The sequence below is a fragment of the Ursus arctos genome, unplaced genomic scaffold (genome assembly GCF_023065955.2).
Source record: "Ursus arctos isolate Adak ecotype North America unplaced genomic scaffold, UrsArc2.0 scaffold_36, whole genome shotgun sequence".
Lineage (NCBI taxonomy): Eukaryota > Metazoa > Chordata > Mammalia > Carnivora > Ursidae > Ursus > Ursus arctos.
Window position 1 is genome coordinate 13,821,376 of NW_026623050.1, and position 21,427 is coordinate 13,842,802.

Sequence of the window (21,427 nt, forward strand, 5' to 3'; positions counted from 1 at the left end):
CTTATTTTCAATTAAAGCATTCCTATTAACTTTGTTCTATAGACAATTTATATCCGGTATTGCTTTGAAATGCAAAGTGACATGATGAAGTATAACAGGGTGTTTGGGGGGCGGACTTAGGGCTCAGATATTTCTGATCGCTAATTTGGTAAGTAACACCTTTTACCCCCTAAAATATATATATTTGTCCCCTGCCTTACGGAGGGGTTAGAGATAGGGGGACAATGAGCAAAAACATAGTGTGAGAAAGACACATTAAATGTGTCACAAAATGAATGTAAAATTACAGACTATAATTTGTTCCATTACAAAGAGGACACACTAAGGGAGGTCAAGAAAGACTTTCTGGAGAAGTGATGTTTCAGTTGACATCTAACAAAGAAATAGAAATAATTGGTTGAAGAGGGGCAAGTTTGGAAATAGAGGTATGTGGACAGAAAAAACTATGTAAGCAAAGGCCCTGTTATGGGAAGGAGTCTGCAGCAGCTAGAAATGTGGAGAGGTCCAGCATGGTTGGCTGACAGAGAATACTGGCAGGGTATGGATGGGTGAGGCTAAGAAAGCAGGTGGAGGCCAGATCTTGTACTGCCTTTTCAGGGACTCTGGTCTTTAAGAACAATGGAAAGCCTCTACAAGGGCTCTTTAAGCACAGTCACATTTGCATTTGGATTATTCTGGCTCCAGGCGGGAATAAAGCGGCGGAAGCCGGTTGACACGCTAAACTGTTTAAGTAATAGACGTGTAGCTGGGACCAGTATAGGATGACAGAGATGGAGACAAGGGGACAGCTTCAAGGCATTTAGGAGACAGAATATGAGGCTTGGTGATAGAAACCATATGGTGGGGAGGTAGGTGAGGCAGATGGCTTCCAGTTTGCTTACTTGCTTATCTGGACAGCTGTGATGTTTGCTATCTAGACAACCCTGAAGAAATTGGTTTGGGAGGTGATGTGAATTTGTTTTTGGATCAATTAAACTTGAGATGCCCTTGAGACATCCAAGGGAAGATGTCAGGTACATAGTGGACCACGTGGTCTAGAGCTTAAAGAAAAGATATGTGCTATAAATATATTTTTATATCCCTGGCATATGAATAGTAATTAAAGTAAAGGACATGAGTATGTTTCTTAGGAAGAATATATAGAATGACAAGAAAAGAAGAGCACGTTTCAGCCTTGAAGAACTCTAGTATTAATCAACCAGGTGAAGGGAAATATGCAAGGAGAAGCTTTGGACAAAGAGAAGCCAGATGGCCACCAGGAACACATACGAAGACCTTCAGGAAAAATGGAGCATGGTCAATTGTAAAAGAATTGCCAAGCGATTGGATACCAAGAGCACTGAAAAATATTCCATGGTGACATGGAGCCAATATCAGAACTGTCCTTAGTACGATGGGATCAGAGACCAGGCTGGAGCAGATTAAGGAACAAGTGAGAAGTGGGGAGATAGAGACCTCAGGTAGAGAAAACCTTGTCAACCTATAAGTCCCTCTAATCAAGGAGGGAGACTGTGAAGTATCACCCTACTGGAAAATCAGACCAGTAAGAAAGAAGTGTTAATGTTTACATTAGTTTATCTGTACTGACTTCAGACTGAAGCTTGATTAGTATTCCACAAAGCCACTAGTCCTTAAACAATTAGCCAAAATATGATCAGATCACATTTTGCCCCCTTAAAAACTAAACTAGGTCATTGAGCACAGCAAACCAGCTGATTACCAGCTGACCTGTAAATGATCTATCCAGGCAAACATAGTCTTTGGTTCTGAACTGCACCTACTGTAAGCATAGTCACGCGCCCATTCGTGGAAGCGTTTAGTCCCGACCAACGTCGAAAAGGTAAGGGAACAGTATCTCCGTGAGAAGGGTGTCTATGGAGGACAAGCAGGTGATACAAATAATGAAAAACAGTTATGAGAAACTAGAGGAAGTATGTCCTCTCTAAAGGGGCAGCTGCCCCTCTGTCCAAGGTGCTTATAGCCATGGAGAATGTCAGACGTCGAATAGGCAATCATGTCAAAAACGTAGATATTTCTGGCTTGTGGCTGGCTTCTGTCGTAGGACTACAAACTTGAATTTAGTGGACATTTCATGAATGCCTGCTATTTGCAAAACCCTGGTGTAAGCTTATGGGGAAGCAGACATGGCACGGCCCCTGTCCTCCCAGAGACCATTATCTAGTGAGAGGATGGCATGAAACAGCTATCATGTAAGGCAGAGGGACAGAAATGCTAAAAGGAGGTACAAATTACAAGTTTCCAGAATGCAGAGAAATGAGCTTTTAATTCTGGATGGAGAGAGGGCTGTCAGAAGACTCCATGAAGGTGACATTTGTGCTGGGCTTTGAAGGATTTCAGTGGGGAGGAAGGGATGGGAGGCATAAATAAGACTTCTCAGCAGTACCCCACATCTCCCTTTATAATATGAAATGTAACGTTCGGAATCATAACAAGTGCCAGCACAATGTATAACTTTAATAGGTTCAAAATGCTTTACTTTGACACGGTAACAGTGCCAAAGCAGGTAGAATCCTTCCGTCAAAAGAGATGATTAATTAGCAAGTGACATCACCTAGTAATTTGCTGATTGCTGTTAACGATAAGAGTAACAACTAACACATGTACTGCTTTATAATTTTTCTGCAACTTTCACCTCCTTTTTCTTATTCAGGGATACAATTTAGCCAAGACTATCTATCCCAAGCCCGGATGGCTACCTCAGCACCCAACTTAATGGAATTGTTTGTGGCCAACACACTCTGCCCTCTGGTTATGTTAATGGAACAGCGTGATCTGCAATGCCATGCAAAGGCTCACTTCCTTGTAAACAGTTTCCAGGACTTGTCCAGTTCTGTTCTTTGCACTCTTTCCAAGTCCTTTTCCATGGGAGGGGCCAGGCATTTTTTCACCTGCTGAACATACTCTTTCTCTCTCCAAGTAGAATACAGCTTGGGCATGGGTGGTGCAGGAGGGCTGACCTATGTTCGGGTTCTTAGGAACAGCATATTCCCGTTGGCCATGAATCTCTGAACTTTCATCTCACTCCTGGGGAAGGATTTTACCCTATGTATTTTTGGAGTTGAGGCGGAGGCAGCGAGTAGAGGGAGGCCACTCGATGACATAGCCCTGCCCTGCTACCCTGCCTTCATGTCCCCAGTGCGCCCTCGCCCCAGGGTAAATTCCTGCCAAGTGAGGTGGTGTACAAGTATTTGCCATAGTTCTCTGGATCCTTTTCTGGAGGAGAGAGGCTTATTTCCTTCAAAGTCGTGGTTCAAGACCCCACCATCGAGGAAACTGCAAGAGCTTCTTGGGCCCAGAGTGTCTGCTTCATGTGTTTCATCATAAGAGCCAGACCAGGTTGGTTAAAAAAAAAAATTGGATTTTGAGATTGGCCTGTTCAGAATGTCCCTACTTGTTCCCAATCCAGTGAATGGTTCAGATGACCCAAGGATAGAAGGTAAGTAGTTGAAATATGGCCATTATAAGGTAGCATTTCCACCAGAATGTGGGTGGCAACTGTAGTCACATGAAATCGGTCCTCATTACCCTCAATCCCAACCCATAGCTCAGTGGTTCCCAAACGAAATCACATAGGCATTGTAATAAATGCAAATTTCTGAGACTCACCCCACGGATGCTGACTCAAAAGGTCTCAAGTGGAGCCAAGAATCTGAACTTGTTTTTTTTAAAGATTTATTTATTTATTTGAGAAAGAGAGAGAGAGCAGGGGGAGGGTCAGAGGGAAAGAGAGAGAAGTAGACTCCCCACTGAGCAGGGAGCCTGACTCGGGGCTCGATCCCGGGACCTGGAGATCATGACCTGAGTCAAAATCAAGAGTCGCCACTCAACCAACTGAGCCACTCAGGTGCCCCAGAATCTGTATTTCTTTTTTTTTCTAAAGAATAAATTTATTCCTATGCACAGCAATCTACATGCATCTCCAAATAATTATTGTGAGTGAAAAAATCCAATTCCAAGAGGTTACATACTGTATAATTTCGTTCATATAACATTCTTTTATTTTTTATCCAGTATAATTGTGTACGGCGTTTATTGGTTCCAGGTGTACAATATGGTGATTCAGCAGTTCTGTACATTACTCACTGCTCATCACAATAAGTGTACTCTTCATTCCCTTCATCTATTTCATCCATCCTTCCACTCACCGTCCCTCTGGCAACCACCAATTTGTTCTCTATATTTTCTCTAAGAATCTTTTGTTTGTTTGCTTGTCTCTTTTTTCTTTGTTCATTTGTTTTGTTTCTTAAATTCCATATATTAGTGAAATTATATGGTATTTGTCTTTCTCTGATTAACATTTCACTTAGCCTAAACCCCTCTAGATCCATCCCTGTTGTTGCAAATGGCAAGATTTCATTGTTTGCAATGGCTGAGTAATATTCCATTGTATACATGTACCTCATCTTTATCCATTCATCCATCAATGGACACTCGGGCTGCTTCCATGTCTTGGCTATCATAAATAATGCTGCCGTGAGCATAGAAGTGCATGTAACTTTTCATATTAGTGTTTTTGTAGTCTTTGGGTAAATACCCAGTAGTTGAATTACTGGATCATATGGTAATTCTACTTTTAATTTTTTGAGGAACATCCATGCTGTTTTCCACAGTGGCCACACCAGTTTGCATTCCTTGCATGAAGGGTTCCTTTTTTTCTACATCCTCACCAAGACTTGTTGTTTCTCGTGTTTTTTATGTTAGGCATTCTGACAGGTGATATCTCCTCGTGGTTTTGATTTGCATTTCCCTGATGATGAGTGATGTTGGGCATCTTTTCACATGTATGTTGGCCATCTGTATGTCTTCTTTGTAGAAATGTCTGTTCATGTCCTCTGTCCATTTTTTAACTAGATTATTTTTTTGTTTTGTTTTTTGATGTTTAGTTGTATAAGAACTTCATATATTTTGGATAGTAACCCTGTATTTCTAATGGGAATTCCAGATTATTCTCAAGCAAGTGACAGTTCAGGGACTTGCCTTTGAGAACCACTGGTAAGAAGCATCTCTTTCCTCAAATCGCTTCCCACACTTAGACCCTACTCAGCATCATGAACAGGTAGAAATGAAATCAGGCGATAGGCTATCAGGAGCGTGAAAGCAGCAGAGGTCCTTGTGGCCTGGGCCTCCCATTACCATGGCTACCTGGAATTTAGATATCAGACATTATCTCCAAACGAAGTTATTTACATATGTAATTACAGACATGAACTAACAGGCTTGGAAGAAGATGACCTTCATCCAATAATTTTAAGCTTTTGTTCCATCACCAGATTAAACTACTTACAGGTGACAATAATTTAAATTTTAAAATAAATCCTCTAGTTATGTTTGGAATAGCACAATTGTATTACACTGCATTTTCTGTGTTCAAAGTGCTAACATCTTAAATACAAATGTTTAAATTGTATCTGTTTTTGTAATTTTTATTTTGACATTTATCATTCACCAATAGTCCCCCCCCCCCCCCGCCTGCCTGCCCAAAACATAGAAGTGACCTGGATGTCTCTTAATGTCTGTAGAGAAGGCATCAGAGGGAAACAGAAAATAAAAAAAATAAAAAAACACTTTCAAAAATGTTGCTTGGTAGGATTTTAAACTTTCACCACTAAACTAAAGTCATTTATTTTATCTCAGAGTCTCAGGCCTCGTATGGCGGAATTCCTTCCCAATTGTACCATAGTATGATAGGAATGTATCTACATTAAGATGAAGAAAACAATTTTTCACTCTCAAACACGGAACCAGAGGAGACACCTTTCTCTAGTGATCACTAAGCTGGCCTACCCCTAGACAGACTGTAACAAAACATTCATTCACAGTTAGAAGGTCCAGAACATTTAGCTACTCTTACTGGATGTTTACCATTTATTTACGCGTGCGCTCTCTCTCTCTCTCTTTCTCTCTCTCTCTCTCACACACACACACACACACGTGAAAACAAGTCCTTCAACTGATACAACTGGTGTATCAGTGATATAAGCCATTTCCTAACTTCTTATTTTATGACTTCCAGAATTCTGGTGGGGAACTCATTCCACCCTCAGTTTCCTTAGCAAATTCCAGAGGGATGCCCCTGGCGGATATTTAGCAGAGCTGTACAGTTAATGAGCTTCTGGGCAATTTTGTCAAACTAGTTGTTTCTGGTGACTTGTCTGTAATACTGGGGGAGCTATACAATGTTATCTGTTTGTAAATAATTGGAATCCTTCCTGAGTTTGCAAGGGGAAATGCTTTATGGCTAAATGGAGTTGATTCCCCTGGTACTTTAGTTTTCTTACATAAATTTCCTTGCAGACCTCAAACCAATACCTACCTTTTCTCATCTTTTTTTTTTTTTTCTCCCTGGAGGAAGAAAACCAAATTAAACAACAACAACAACAACGAGACTTGTTAGAATACAATACTTTGTTAAGAGTGGGCTAGATTAGTAGGTGATTAGTGTTGTTTTAATTAAATAGGGTACAAAGATGGAGCCCATGGGAGGTTATTTACCTTCTGAGGAAATAAATTCAGAGTGAGAGATTAGTACTGAGCTTCTGTAGGGGAAGGGTTTTTGTTTTGTAGTTTGGTGGTCACTGTTTTTTTTTAAGATTACACTCAATCTGGAGACCAAGAACATTTAGATAAATTTTAAACATTTAATTCCTGGAGGTCAATTAAAATAACAATACACTATGCCATACTTTACAATTTATAGAATGCCTTTAAATAGTTAAGTTTTTCTTTCTCAGTAGTCTATCTTTTTTTTTAAGATTTTATTTATTTATTTGAGAGAGAGAGAGAGAGAGACAGAGACAGCCAGCGAGAGAGGGAACACAAGCAGGGGGAGTGGGAGAGGAAGAAGCAGGCTCATAGCGGAGGAGCCTGATGTGGGGCTCGATCCCAGAACGCCGGGATCACGCCCTGAGCCGAAGGCAGACGCTTAACGACTGAGCCAACCAGGCGTCCCAGTAGCCTATCTTAAAGCATCAAACTGGGTGTCCTTTATCCCAACTAAAGCAATTACATCAAATAATACTCTCGGGTTGAAATCTTAGAGTTCTTTTAAATGAGTTTCAGTGGAGAGTAGTAATCTTGAAAAATATTTTGGATTTTTTATTAAAATGCTCTCTTTATGTTCTTTTTTGGACAAAAAAATGACTTTTAAGGACAAAAAAAATGACATTTTCCATTGTGTGACTTAAATACCACCTGAAAACATACGTATGTCTAAGTTCTGGGCACAACCCAGTGGTGATAGAAATAAAGTCAGCCTTCTCAGAAGCCCTCTGCTTCCTCATGACTCTGAAGAGCAGGAAGCTGGAAATTGTGGGGACACTAGTAATTTTCAGTCAGGAAGAAGGGGGTTGGTATGAAAACCTGCATCCAATTAAGCAGCAGGTGGACTCAGCTCACAGGGTTAAATCACAGCTGGAAAGAGGAGCCTCCTTCAATAGGCCCAGACTGCAAAGGGACTGACTCATGTGTCTGTGTGACATAACTGCCATTGGACAGAGGATTCCAGGGTCCCACGCTGTTGGGGAGGGCAGTGAAGCAGACAGGCAGCTCAGTGGATTCTCCTGCCTTGAAGAAAGAAAATTATTTTCCACGAAGAAGAATATTTTAGAGAAAAAGTGAGAATTGATGAAGGCTTTAAAAAATGTTTCATAGGTAAGAAGAAGTAAATAAGTTAGATTTGGGGTCATGGAAGGAGAAACCAGACCTAGAAATGTGTGCATTTTGCTGAGGACACCCAAAAAGTAAAAGCTCCTCCTTCAGAGAAAATTAGCTTTAAAAATCACAATATCAAGAACTCATCAACATCCATTTCCCAGCACCCTCCTCTCATGTGTCTCTGCCTCTCTCTTGTACCAGAGGTTGGCAGTCAACCCAAGGCCGGCAGTCATGGTGGCAGACACATTCCAGACAGAAGATCATTTCATTTCTAGACACCGTAACGAAGGACTTGGCAGTTGGTGAGTAACCCTCCTGCTGGGAGCAGGTGTCTTCCCTTTTGACAAGATTGCATTTTATACAGAAGAGCTTGAAAGGGACTATAACTGGGAGCAGGTCAAACAAGTCGGGGTTTTTGAAAAGCCTTGGCTGACCAGCTCAAGGTGAAGCGCAAGGACATGGGAAATGAATTACCCGCTTACTGACGTCACAATGATTCAGTCATTCATTTTGGCTGGAGCATGCAATGTTAAGGCTCCTTACTGTAGGCTCAGGTTGTAACCACTGAAGACTCAACAGAAACTGTTGGTCAGGACGACAGTCAATCCAAAAGCACACACCCACAGAGAGAAAAAAATATAAACTCAATTTTGGAAAATAATTCCATCGGGTGAGCTTCTAAAGCTCCCACACTTCTAAAAGGTGAGTTCATTTCCTTTGAGTTAATGTGTTTTGCAAACAATTAAACACAATAAAAAATCTTTAGGAGAACTGTCCAAACACCCAGCAAGCCTCGAAGGGTTAAATAAATGTGATAGAGTTGCAGAAAGATGAACAATTACACATAACTGTGACAACGTGGGTGATCCTCACAAGCACAAGCCTGAGCAAAAGAACTCAGACGCCCCCAAAACACATACCGCGTTATTCCATTTATCTGTAGAAAACAGGAAATACTAGCGTGAGTCCGTAGAAGAAAGGAAGGTAGTTACTAGGGATGGGGGTGGGGTTGTTAAGGACAAAAAGTGGGCCCAAAGGGGACACTAGTAATGTGCTCTTTCTTCATCTAGGTGTTGCTTATATGAATGCAGTTTGTGATGATTCATCAAACTAAAACCTTACATGTACTTTCTTATATTTTACCTTAATTCGAAGTTTGAACAGTACATTTTCCTATTACATAAGAGGTTCTGATGAATAAAATCTAATTTGTACATTTTTAAAAAATTGAAATAACACTCTAGTGAACTACTTGGCAAAATAGCCTTCAGATTTTATTCGTGATGCGTGACGGCTGTGTCTGTGGCTCAGAGTCCTGGATCATGAATGGACTTGAGTCAGGGGGCATCGGAAACAAGCAAAGAGTATCTTGTCGTTAACGTCAAACGTATGTTTTTAATTCCCTTATCAACAAAATTCTAACCGTGACCTATCTTGTGTTAACCTTAAATTAGAAACACACTCTACTTCTGCCTCATGTTGAATGTAAAATTGTGCCCGGTATAGAAAAGTAAATTTTTTGACAAAAGTATATATGTGAACTTGGAGAACAAAGTCAGATTGAGCCTTCCCCCCCACCCCCCGCCTCGTATTCTACTCCCTCTGACATGGATATCTATCTATCAAATCTTTTTCCTGCTCTGTGGATTGAATATTGCTACTGTAACTTGGATTATAATTAAGTGGTAAATTGCATCGCAGGCATGGGGTCATAATGAACTCAGATAGGTCCTGAGAATTGACGTTGAATCCCAGCTTTTCCATGCTTTCACATTGGAATCTTAGGTAAATCACTCACTCTCTCAGAGGCCTCGGCTTCTTCGTTGGTAGGATGAGCTGGTTGAATTGAACAACCTCTCAAAGATTCATGAATCAACACAAATAAATAAAGGTTTGACAAAGCTAGATATGATGCAGTGCAAATATCCCACCAGAGGGAGTTCTCAGATTTTTTTTCTGGACAATTTTTAGGGGGTGAGGGAAAGAAAGCCCCTAAGATTGGTTGGATTATGACAAGAGTTTTCTCACCTATCCTAGAATAGAAATTATTTCAAATTGCCTTGGGATGATAGTGGAAGGTTCAGAAGTGATGGCTAGCTTTTTCTTGCACCTCAATTCTATCTTTATCCCTGGCCATTATTCATTGTTGTCCTCACTTAAAACACTGCAGTTCTAATAAAGAGAGAAGAAAATAGCTCCCAAGAATGGAATGTGTCAAACCAGAGTGACCTTTGTCTTTCCAAGTCAAGGAAGTAAGTCTTAACCTGAAGCTTGGGTACGCTATAATTACAGTAAACCCACCCCATCAGCTTGTAACCTTGATTATAGTAGCGGGGTGGGCCATGTTCTCAACCCCAGGAGGAGGAGTGCTTTATGAAGGACTGGCATGTTTGAGGTTAAGGGAACGCTCCCCACTGGAGTAGACAGCAAGCTAAGCAATACTATTGTCACAAAGGGGCCATTTTCAACACTGTAAATTTTCCTTATTTCTTCTAAGACTTAGATTTGGTGTAAGGTACAGGGCTATCAGAGGACAGGACCTAAGTCCTTCTGGGCATATAATTCAGGCACAACATGAGAAATGTCAAGGCTTGGCATGTGAGAAGAGCTGCCATGTCAAATTGGTTCAAACCTATTTCCATCTGGCAACTTCGACAATTGCTGCTGCTTATCGGCTCTTCTTGGAGAACAGGACACAAACAAAACCAGCCTTTCTTGGGACCATTTTAATGAGAAAGGCTACCTTTCATTACCCTGCAGTTTAATACTTGGAGGCAATTTCAAGCTATTCCATTCAGCATGTTTATTAGTTAAAAAAAAAAAAGTGAGTGTGACTGGCCCTGAGGTTTCTAAAGTAGTGTGTGCATGGGATTTGCCTCCTTACTTCCTCAAGGTTGTCTTCTCAGAATTGTGGGTATCTCCAGAAGAATTGCCTGTGTGACACTTGGAATTAACCAGAATCCTGTCTGCTGCAGGACCTCATAGAATCTCCACGATGCAGCTTTTCTGATAGGTGAGGGGAAAACAACAGAAAATATGACTTCCACTGCCATGAGTAGTCATGGTGGTTTTTAATTTTTTTTAATTAAAAAAAATTTTTAATAATATTTTTTATTATATTATGTTAGTCACCATACAGTACATCCCTAGTTTTCGATGTAAAGTTCCATGATTCATTACTTGCGTATAACACCCAGTGCTCCATGCAATACGTGCCCTCCTTACTACCCATCACCAGCCTATCCCATTCCCCCACCCCCTCCCCTCTGAAGCCCTCAGTTGTTTCCCAGAGTCCATAGTCTTTCATGGTTCATGGTGGTTTTTTAAAGCTCTTGTCAGTTTAGGACCCTGAACTCCCAACTTATGAAACTTCCAGGGCCTAAAAAGATGGTGTTTCCCTTTGTCCAAGTTACAATGGCTCCCTCAGTTTGGGGGAAAGGAAAGGCTGTTATGGGTTTATATCTGGGCAGTTCTCCCGCTCGTGTAATAATGGATCTGGTATGCAAAAGTTGATTACAACATTGGGCTTGAGGTAACATTTGTTTTCAGCTTTGCTGTAGTCACTGCTAAAGCAGTTAGTGTCCTCCTTAGGGTGAATTATTTGCATTCAGTAACACACTTAAGTCAGTGTAAGTGTTTAAAATGTTGGGTGGTAATTTCAGCTTTACCTCTGTATACACCTCATTCATTCTTTCATCCTAATCTCATTAAATGAACTCTTTGTAAATAATTTCTATATTTGATTTCTACATTGTTTCACTTAGGCTCTACTTGTAGTATGGGTGCACACTACTGGATTGTTAAATAGACCTATACTCTTTTCTAAAGATCTTGTTTATTTGAGATAGAGCGAGTGAGAGAGAGAGCACGAGTGGGCATAGAGGCGGAGGGAGAATGAGAAGCAGGCTCTCCACTGAGCAGAAAGCCTGATGCGGGGCTCAATCCCAGGATGCTGAGATCGTGACCTGAGCCAAAAGCAGACACTTAACCAACTGAGCCTCCCAGGCGCCCCTAGACTTATGCTTTTTAAATGCAAAATGAGATGCTGTCTGGCCCTCAGAACATATTCCTCCTTTTTAATAATAATCTTTGAAAATGAGTTATACATATAAACTTCACTGTCTGAACTAATCTCATCTGATCTAATTTTATCTGAACTAACATCTGAACTAATTTCAGATACAGGCTCCAAAGATACTCCATGTAGGTATTGTTCGCTCCTAAGTAAATAGTACAAATGGTACATTACTGAAATGGTGTGTACATATTGGAAAAGAGGTGTTATAACTGGCACCTTTATTTGTGGTTAGAGGAAACAGGACTTTCAATTAAGGAAAAGTAAACCGAATTTGAGTACTGTGGATATGCATACATACTCAGAGGGCTGTATGTGTCACGGGGGACTACCCATTATCGACGTACTGAAATACTTCCTCCTTCCCAATTGAAGAACAGCCCTAAAGAGGCTGCCGCAGCTCTTTCCTAAGGACCCCAGCACTTCCCCATGATCCAGCAATTAAAGATTTAACTGCCGCAGCAAGAGGCCCAAGGACACAGTGGAGCATTATTACTTTAATGAGCCCGTCTGATTGAATTAGGGGTTTCTGAATGTGCTGTCAGTTAATAGCATGAATCCTGAGCCCACATTCTGGCTCCTCCAACATTAGCTGAGTGACCTTGGGCAAGTAACGTAACCTTTTTCTTCCTCAGATTCCTTACCTATAAAATGAGGATAATGATAGTGTCTACCTCATGAAGTTGTTGATACAATTAAACTGAGTTTATGTGTGTAAAACGTTCACAACAGGGCCTAGAGTAAGTGTTGGGATGATGATGATGACACAGTTGATGAAAATGGTGACTGGTCTGGACATAAACAAGGCCACCTGACCATGAGGTGAGCCTCTGATTAAGTGGGGTGTTTGATACTGAATGGTGAAAACTAACTCGATCTTATCCTCTCTCTTGGGAGTTATGATTATTGATTTGCACGGAGACTAAACATTCTTTGAATTTGAGCAATATTCAAAACAGTGCAGAGCTACCGTCCTTATCCTCCGTGAGACTGAGTGGACATACCACAAGGATTGCAATAAACCCCCATTATCAAAGGTATTCCGGAATTTCTCCACGTTACCATAGAAGAACACACGTGGTACACGTAGAAGAAGGAAAGTTCTGATTGATAAATCATATACCTATGCGAAATACTTATTATTGGAATCTTTGAAGATAACAGGAATTCCTAGAGCAATGGTTCTCACTCTTTAGAATAATGTCTACTGGTTTCCTGGAGTCCTCCAGACTACCGGTCGACAAATATAGGGTGACATTTTTGGTCTGGATGAAGTCCACAGCTAGTCTAAGATTTAAAAGAGAAGAAAAAATAAGAAGGGAAGAAGAGAAGAGAGGAAAAGAAAAAAAAAGAGAAGAGAAGAGGAGAGGAGAGGGGAGGGGAGGGGAGGAGAGGAGAGAGAGGAGGGGAGGGGAGGGGAGGGGAGGGGAGGAGAGGAGAGGAGAGGAGAGGAGAGGAGAGGAGAGGAGAGGAGAGGAGAGGGAGGAGGGGAGGGGAGGGGAGGGGAGGGGAGGGGAGGGGAGGAGAGGAGAGATTCAGGTAAATTTGTGTGTCTAGCGCAACTTCTTCCCAATAGGTCATGGGTGCTCTGGATAGATTCACAGGGATGTTGCTATCACTACTGGTTAAAAGGGAAAGTAAATCATAAGGTCCTTTGAGACTAAGGCAAGGAATACTGCCCACAGGTTAGGAGGAAGAGGAATGCAAAAGTGTGGGTAAAAGAAAATACTGATAAACTGGCCTAAGCCCACTGTATATTTCCTTCCCCTTCTCCACTGTTCCCCCCTCTTTCATCCCCTGTTCCTTCTCAGTTCTCCACCAGGAGACACAAGCCAAAAATGAAGTAACAGGGCATGACTGCAATAAGCATGACCGGAGTGGATCAGGGGACACTACTCTTGGGGCTGAAGACTATTGAAGAAATCACCTGTCCCATCACTGTGTTTACGCCCTCTGTCCATTTCCTCTACTGTAATAAGCAGGTTCACGGAAGAATATGAGAACTTTGTCTTGAAGAAGTCCATGTAGTCCAAAAACTGGAGAAGGACTATTCTAGAAAAATCAAAGTGCATTTTATGGCTCAGTGCCACCACGGAGAGCTAGATAGGGAAAACGCCCATAGGGAGTAAAGGACAACAAGTGTGTGTCATTCTCACGTTCTACCTGCACGGCATTCCCTGCTCTAGTCGTATTCCTCATATGCAGTAAGATTACATCCGAAAGATGGAAACAGGGGTCTGAATGCACTCAGAATATTAATAGCACTTTTTCCTTTGCTCCGTACGTCTATCTGCACAAGAGCTCTTTGCCACATTGTCAGGGAGCACATGACTTTGCCATTGATCTTGCTGATATTTTTAGAGATGTAGCCCACAGTACTAGAAAGAGAAAATAAGTTTTCTTTTGGTGTGAACAAGAATTATATTTACTAAATAGTCTACCGGTGCACGTTCAAATGGGAGAAAAATGCAGGTGCACTGGAAGCATTCTGATCAGGAGAATCTTGTTGCTGCACACAGTTTCCCTCATTTATCAGAGCAGAGTAAGAACGTAGTTCTTATCTTCCCAAATCCCAAAATAAGTCAAGGAGAGTGAGCCCACCGAGCATTATGAGTGGCGAAGGAAAGACAGCAGATTTTCTCTAATTCAATATGTAGTCTTGAAAACCCTGAACAGATGATTGAATATTGGTCACCAAGCTCAGAGCACTAAAAAACTGCAGAACTGATCCATAGGTAAGGTAGGGACCTTACCCCTAACTGTTTTGTCCGCCTCGGAGTCTTTGTTTCATCAAGGGGCTAAGGAATGAGGCAAAGCTGTCAAGAGAACATAAAGATTACCCCCAATTGCTGACAGCAGATGGTGGCTAATGGCAAGTGTTTTTAACGGAGCTTTATTGTTCCAGGTTGAGGCATTAACGTGTCTCTGTGGGGTTTTTCTGGCTTTATTTATTTAATTTCTATTTTAAAAAGTCACTTTGTAAAATGACAATGTGACATGCATTATAATTTTTGCCTGCACTGGGCTCCCGTGTCAAATTTGTCTTCTCATTTTCCTGCTGTGGGGGTGGTATTCGGGAATCCAACCAAGAGCAAGTTCGTGTTATTTTGAGCCTCCACAATTAGTAAGAAAAGCATCAATTCTTCCAAATCGGAGCGAGGAATTGTTTCCGGTTTTCTGAGCGATTGCAGGAGCTCTGAAATCAAAGTAAATATAGCCTGTTTCCACAGGCGAGGTAGGTTTTCTATCACTCAATGCAAACAGCACCAAACCTGTTTGTGCCAGCTACAACTGTTAGTAGCCTTAGAAGAAAAAGCTTCTCAACACTTTTATTTCTCTAACAAAGCAGCTTCAGTCACTAAAAATTTAAATCTGATTTCTGGGTGATTACCTTTTTGTTTGAGTTTTAAATCCCCACCGTTTGGTTGGACTCCAGCAAGTCGTAACTAGGGCAAAGGACAGGTGATAAACGCTGCCACCAAAGCAAGCCGAAAATGGAGAAAGAGTTGAGATCCTTCGACCCTTTTTCACACTTTCCTCTCCTACCAGAGTCCATCCCAATTATCAACAGAAGGAAATCATAACGAGTGAGAGACTGGCCTCCCTCCCACCCTCCTTGCTCCAGTCCAGGGACCCAGCGGGTCTCAGACTCAGCAGCCCAGCTGCAGATGGGAACACTAGAGGCAAGTTAGGGACAGCGGTGATGCTGAGGGAGCATTTTCTGAATCTCCATGTATAATTCCTGGGCACAATCTGATACATATTGCTCAGTTCTAGAGTATTCCTTCCCCACTCCCCCTACCTCCTACTCCCCACCCTTCCTCTCGGGTCTTTGGAAAACTAGGTGCAGTAGAGTTGTGATAACAGAGCATTGATCCTACCTACAACCAGGCTTCTGTGGTGGTTACAACTGGTTGGAGGGAGTAACAGGAAGGAAGGTTGCTCTTGGGGTATTTTTCTATTTTGGCATGCACTTTTAGAGCATGGCCCTCCTAGGAAGGAAATCCAGGAGCACGTCCTTCATTCTCATGTAGACATCTCCCCTGCTACACTGGAAGTCAGGCAGTCCCAAGGACCTGCCTAGGTGTGTCCACCACAGCTTCGCCGTTGGAAGCTCGACCTCTTTGGCCATCAGCTGTTTCTGGTTTTAAGAGAAAATAACAAACAAGTGAACAAAACAAAACAAAAGATCAGGTTCTTATTTGGCAGTCATCAGTTGCTCAGAACTGTTGTATTCACTCGGGAAAAGTTGGAGAAAGTCTCCCTCCCTTTTCAAATTGCAAAACAAGCAGCACAACGTCTTAGACTCCAATATTGCCAGGGGTGAAGGTGCCAAATAAACAGATTTTCCACGTTTCTCTATCCTCCCTGCAGTGTCAAGCATCTTGGACAGTGTTTGTACCACAGGAGAAAAGAAAAAAATGGAGAATGTTGTACTTTTGATGCAAGCAAGAGCCCCATTACTAATTAAACCACAGCAGCCTGAACATCGAACGATCAGCCAGTGGGCACCTCCAGCAGAGTTAGAAGGTTCTGCTGAGACGGGTAATGGAGTTTGCGCGCCTCAGATAGAATTCTAGAAATAGCCTTGATGTCACACCCTACAGCCTCCTCATTTCACATCTATCATCCCTCCCCACGCTAGGCTGTCTGTTAAGTTAGAAGACCTCTCAAAGCCTTTCTGCCCCTGTCCTCCAAATCCGATGAGGGCCAGTGAGTGGTGATTAAGCCAAGACCTTTGAAAAGTGCTACTGTCTCAATTAGAATGACTTGGGCTATAAATAACAGAAAATCCCACCTCATCTGGCTTCAACAGTAAGGACAACTATAACCTTATATAACAAGAAGTCCTAGCATCAGATGGCTCGAGGGTGGCTCCAGAAAGCTACTCAAGAACACCAAGACCCTGGTTCCATCTTCTTTCCACTATTCCAACCTCAACAAAGCAGCTTGGTCTTTGACAAACTCCTCCTCCAATTTACGAGATGACTTCCAAGACTACAAACATTATTGGCAAATAACAAAGTCCAGTCAAATGAGAGCATGTTTACTATCATTTGTCCTTTTTTAAAGAAGGATTCCTTTGCTAGAGAATTCCCCCCAGAGTTCCTCTTAATTCTCACTGGCTCAGTCGCATTCCCTACCCCTTCCCACTTACTGGCTAGGAAAATGGGACTGAAGTGCTTGACCAAGAAGCATCGGGATTTTTACCAGAGCCATGTGGGGAAAAAGTAGGAACCTGAATGAAATTAGAGGTTTGTGAACAAAGAAGAGTAAATGGCTGTTGGAAATGTAACCAGCATACCTGGTTTGACATCAACAGCCAAATAATCTCCTGAATGCTATTTATCCACCATTCCATGACATCCTGCAGGAGCAAAGCCCTCCTGCCAAAGGTAGACGTAAAAGTGAGAAATGCTTACTTATTCACATGACCTGGCTCCGGTGCTCTAAATCACAAGATGTAAGGATGTGAGGAATGATCAAGACCAGAACAGCCACACACACAGTACATATTATTGGCCTCTCTAGGCTTATCTCTTTTCACATCGAAACCTTTGCGATTTCAGAGACATACTTTTGCTGAGATTATCTTATTTTCAAGAGTTTTTTTCCTTTCTTCAAATGTCTAGAAAAGCAATATGTTCTTTCTGTTTACTGAATAAGTCCGGTTACTGTATAGATGGGAGCCTCTATTATTTTCAGTGAGGTTGTGTGGATCTTGCCGAGCAGAACTTTTCTATACTGTTAAGGTCCACACACACTTCGCATCCGTCTTTTCTTCTAGGTGGGTTACCTTTTCCTGAACCAACAGTTCAGAATGGGCCACAGTTTTGACTCAGCCACAGGTCACTGTCACAGTGATGGGAGACAAAATACACAGGGAGCTGGCGAACTGACCAATATCAGCATTTTTAATAAATCCCCTCGCTTATATATCCCTGCCAGACTGTTTGCATGATTTCCCTTGCCTACCCAAAGCCATAAAGAAGAATTTCTTGTGTCTGTTTTGCTAAACAATATATTTTCTACCGCACAGCATCGTTTCAGAAATAATTTATAGAAATGGTGATTCATGCTGTGATGGTTAATTTTATACGTCAACTTGACGGAGCTAAGAGATGCCCAGATAGCAGGTAGAGTATTATTTCTGGGTCTGTCTGTGAGGGTGTTTCCAGAAGAGATTAGCTTTTGAATTGGTAGAGTTAAAAAGATTGCCCTCATCAATGTGGGTAGGCATCATCCGATCTTTTGAGGCCCTGAGTAGAACAAGAAGACAGAGGAAGGGTGTATTTGCCCTCTTTGCTTCAGCTGGGACATCCATCTTATTCTGTTCTAGGACAGTTTCTTGGGCCTTCAGAGTCTGACCGGGACCTAACACCATTAGTCCCCAATCTCAGGCCTTTGGACTTAGGCTGAATTACACCATTGGCTTTCTTGGTTCTCCGGTTTACAGACAGCAGATTGTGGGACTTCTGGGCCTGCATAGCTGTGTGAGCCAATTCCTATAATTCTTATATATATCCTGTTGGTTCTGTTTCTTTGGAGAACCCTTACCAATAGACACAAATTATCCAATGTCTGTTCCTCGGCAAACCTATCCACTTGAATCATTTAGAGCTCTCTGTACTTACGGACTTTACAGGCTGCGTTGTGCAGGGCCAGGCAGGCTGGTAAAAATTTGTCATGGGAGGAGTTCTGGTCTCGGCGAGATGGCAGATGAAGATAATATGACCACTCTCCATCTATAAAGACAGAAGATGCTGCAAAAATATAACAAACTAAAATGTTTAAATGCACAGTGAGCTCACGAGGAAGAAGAGGAACACCCAATTACCTGAAATAAAGGGGAGCTAAAACAAGATTTGGAAGCACACAAGCTAATGGATCGGAAGTGCCAGAGTGGGGCTGGGGTGTCTGTTCAGGGACAGGAGACAGGGCCTTTGAAGCAGGTGAGAGGAGAGTAGGAGCCAACACTCTGGAATAAAGCTGGGAGCTTCCAAGGGTGGCAGCTTCATTGGAAGGGTGGACTTGAAGATATTATCCTCGTTAGGGGCATGACATAGAAGCTTATCTGTCTCTGCCTGAGATTTGGGTGGAAAACCGTTCTTCCCTGGGGGAGAAAAATTGAAAGCAGGCCTTTACTTAGGATGATCATATGTCACAGTTTGCCTGGAACTGTCTCAGTTTTAAGTCTGAAAATCCTGGATCCTTGAAGCCCCCTCAATTCTAGGCAAACCAGGACCATTGGCCACCCTACCTGTACCTTGTATCCAAATCCACACTGGGCCATTTCCAAGAGCTCCTGCACCAAAAAATCAACATAAAATAGTCTGAAAGCGGGGCGCCTGGGTGGCTCAGTCGTTGAGCGTCTGCCTTCGGCTCAGGGCGTGATCCCGGTGTTCCAGGATCGAGCCCCACATCAGGCTCCTACGCTGGGAGCCTGCTTCTTCCTCTCCCACTTCCCCTGTTTGTGTTCCCTCTCTCGCTGGCTGTCTCTCTCTCTGTCAAATAAATAAATAAAATATTTAAAAAAAAATAGTCTGAAAGCTGGTGATGCTTCTGAGGTTCGTGGCAGAAGCAAAAGCACCTCTCAGGTCTCATAGCCCACTCCACGGGGATTTGTGGGTTGGGCCATGGGTAGGAAGAGCATGTCTGTTAAAGATGAGCCTGCAATGAAAATCATTATAAATACTCAAGGAGTCTATCTACCATGTGCAATGGTCAGCGGATGAAACAGGATTAAAGCTCCAGGAACTAGAGTGACGGGACAAGAACGTGGAAGAGAATGTAAGTAAGAATACCGAAAAACCACTAGACATGTATGTGCGTGTGTGTGTGTGTGTGTGTGCGTGTGTGTGTGTGTGTGTGCGTGTGTGTGTGTCTGTGCATGTCTGTGCGTGTGTGTGCATACCCAAAAAAATCACTAGGTGCTAAGTCAGAGCACAGGTAGATTTGAAAAGGAAACAATATATATGGTTGTCCATTTGGTTTTCTCTCTTTGTAATTCTGTCTGTTTTCTTTTGCACATTTTGATGTCATTTTGGGATTACAAATCAGTGATACGTATAACATATATATTACTCCTGGTAAATATTCCCTTGCAGCCTTTTGCTAATATTGATATGGTTATAACAGATCTGGTGTTTTGTTGTTGTTTAATGTTTGCTTTTGGCGGGGGGAGGGTGTAGCACACAAGTCCAGGCCCTCCATGCCTCCAAGATGGTTTATCTGAGTGTGAAAATGTCAATAGTAGACTAGACTGGGTTTTCTTTATTTCCCTTTTGCTTTGGACTGGTTTAGAAGTTCCATGTTCCATTTCTATTTTTTTTTTTCCATTTCTATTTTTTAATGGCTACTCTTGGAATGTTAGATTGTGTTCTTATCTCAACAAAGTCAAAAGTTAATCAATTTTCTCCAAATTAATCTTAATTCAGTACAATTATAAGTAAAACACCAGCAGGCTTTTTCTGGAGCTTAACAAGTGTGCATTAACAATTGTGATATGATTCTACGGTAGATATGGGATAACAAAAGACCATGACCAGCTAGATAATGTTGAAGATAAGGAAGAGGAGGAAGGGGGCGCCTGGGTAGCGCAGTCGTTAAAGCGTCTGCCTTCGGCTCAGGGCGTGATCCTGGTGATCTGGGATCGAGCCCCACATCAGGTTCTTCCGCTATGAGCCTGCTTCTTCCTCTCCCACTCCCCCTGCTGTGTTCCCTCTCTCGCTGGCTGTCTCTCTGTCACATAAATAAATAAAATCTTTAAAAAAAAAAAAAAAAAAAAGGAAGAGGAGGAGGGGAAAGAGGAAGGGTTCACCTTCTCAGATAACAAGACTTTCTATAAAGCTAAAATAAATAAAGTCATTTTACCACAGTGGTAGACAAACCGAACAGAATAAAGAGCCCAGAAATAGTCTCTCCCTTACCCTCCCCCTCCTCCCCCACCACACCTACACATGCACGCGTGCACACACACACACACGCGTGCTTACAAACAACACACAAACAGGCACACATATATACACGATATTGGGGTATGACAAAAATGACATTTCAGGACAATGAGGAAAGAATAGTCTATTTAATGTATGATGTTAAGACAATTAGATATCTAAATAGATACTTTTATAGAAAAAGGTGAACTTGAATTTTTAACCCATTTCATGACAATACACACACAATTCCAAATGAATTAGAGACTGAAATGTAAAAAAGCAAAACCTAGCATTTCGGAAAAAAGTATAGGAGACTAACGTAAGATTGTGAAAGGAAATAATTTTTAAACTAAGATACAAAATATATCAGTTATAAAGGAAAACTGATAAATTTGATCTTAAAAAATTAAAACCAATGTGTAATGAAAAGCATTTTAAAAGTTTGGAAACATTTGGGGTGCCTCGGTGGTACAGTTGGTTAAGCAACCAACTCTTGGTTTCAGCTCATGTTGTGATCTCAGGATGCTGAGATCGAGCCCCGCATTGGGCTCCATCCGCGCTCAGCACGCAGTCTGCTTAAGACACTCTCTCCCTGTCCCTCTGCCCTTCTCCCTGCTCTCTCTCTCTAAAATAAATACATATATTAAAAAAAAAAAAGCTGGGAAACATTGTGACAGCATGGATGGCCCTTGAGGGCATTATGCTAAGTGAAATATGTCAGACAGTGAAAGACAAATAC

At 41.9% G+C, this 21,427-nt stretch overlaps 1 long non-coding RNA gene across 1 annotated transcript; it reads left to right on the plus strand.

The window, feature by feature from the left end:
- Positions 1–1,786: 1,786 nt before the first annotated feature.
- LOC125282760 (uncharacterized) lies at positions 1,787–13,079 on the plus strand. Its single transcript, XR_007189999.2, has 3 exons — positions 1,787–1,840; positions 2,672–3,357; positions 7,876–13,079. It is a non-coding gene; the product is annotated as an uncharacterized LOC125282760 (long non-coding RNA).
- The last annotated feature ends 8,348 nt before the right edge of the window (positions 13,080–21,427 follow it).